General features: G+C 59.0%; 3 non-coding genes across 3 annotated transcripts; all 3 read left to right on the top strand.

Annotated features, from left to right (window-relative positions):
* Positions 1–511: 511 nt before the first annotated feature.
* On the top strand, positions 512–584 carry TRNAK-CUU. The gene has a single exon. It is a non-coding gene; the product is annotated as a tRNA-Lys (tRNA).
* An 83-nt stretch (positions 585–667) lies between these two features.
* Positions 668–739, top strand: TRNAE-CUC. Its single transcript has one exon. It is a non-coding gene; the product is annotated as a tRNA-Glu (tRNA).
* A 72-nt stretch (positions 740–811) lies between these two features.
* On the top strand, positions 812–893 carry TRNAS-GCU. Its single transcript has one exon. It is a non-coding gene; the product is annotated as a tRNA-Ser (tRNA).
* The last annotated feature ends 141 nt before the right edge of the window (positions 894–1,034 follow it).

Below are 1,034 nucleotides of genomic sequence, written 5' to 3'. Positions count from 1 at the left end.
TGCAGCTTGCCTGGCTGGAAAGTGAAGCCCCGGCAAGGCTGTTTTCCTGCAGCCAACACGCTGCCATGTTCAGCCCCAGCCATGGCAGCCTATCAGGCTGCATTTGGAAGCGTTCATTGGCTGCTTCTTGCAGGTAGTGGGCTGCCCACCGCAGCTTGCAGCTTCCCGCAGCCGTAACACTGCGGGGGACAGCCTCTGGTAGCCACTCCAGCGTGATGGCTGCAAGTCCTTTGGCTGCGAGGAAGCCATTGCAGCCGTGCATACAGCCAAAAGCCCGACAAAAAACAGGGATACAGCCATGCCTCAGCCAATCTGCAGCCTTTTATTTTTACTCGGGCGGAGGGCCGCCCGACCACGTAGGCAGCGCAGGTCTGCTCCACACATGCGCGTGTTCGCGTTGCCTATCGCCAGGGCGTCTCGTGCCCGGCACCGTCTCGCCAGAAAGGCCGTGGGTCCTCCCTCGTGCCCATGCTTCTCTGTCAAAGAGTCGAGAGTCGACCATGTGCTATACGCCCGGCTAGCTCAGTCGGTAGAGCATGGGACTCTTAATCCCAGGGTCGTGGGTTCGAGCCCCACGTTGGGCGTTCTCATCCTTTTGCCCGCTCACGCGTGCTTCTGCGGCTTATGTCCCCTTGTCTAACCCCTGGATCCCGCACTTCCCAGAACATCCGGTATGGTCTAGTGGTTAGGATTTCTGGCTCTCACCCAGGCGGCTCGGGTTCGATTCCCGGTACCGGAAGTTTTTGACTCCACTGCGTCACTCCCACCAACTCAACCGCATGGTTGCATTTCCCGCGTCCCACCCGTAACAGACGAGGTGGCCGAGTGGTTAAGGCGTTGGACTGCTAATCCAATGGGCTCTGCCCGCGTGAGTTCGAATCTCATCCTCGTCGGTGTGACCTTTTGCCTCGCCGTCATTTCACTCGTGTTTCTCTGCCCGCACTGGCTTGAATCAAGTGTGTTCGCGGTCGTCACGTTGCTCACCCGTCCGGTCCCATGGTGTAATGGTTAGCACTCAGGACTCTGAATCCTGC

Source organism: Lupinus angustifolius, unplaced genomic scaffold (assembly GCF_001865875.1).
Source record: "Lupinus angustifolius cultivar Tanjil unplaced genomic scaffold, LupAngTanjil_v1.0 Scaffold_1079, whole genome shotgun sequence".
NCBI classification, from domain to species: domain Eukaryota; kingdom Viridiplantae; phylum Streptophyta; class Magnoliopsida; order Fabales; family Fabaceae; genus Lupinus; species Lupinus angustifolius.
This window is presented reverse-complemented; position numbering and strand designations above follow the sequence as displayed.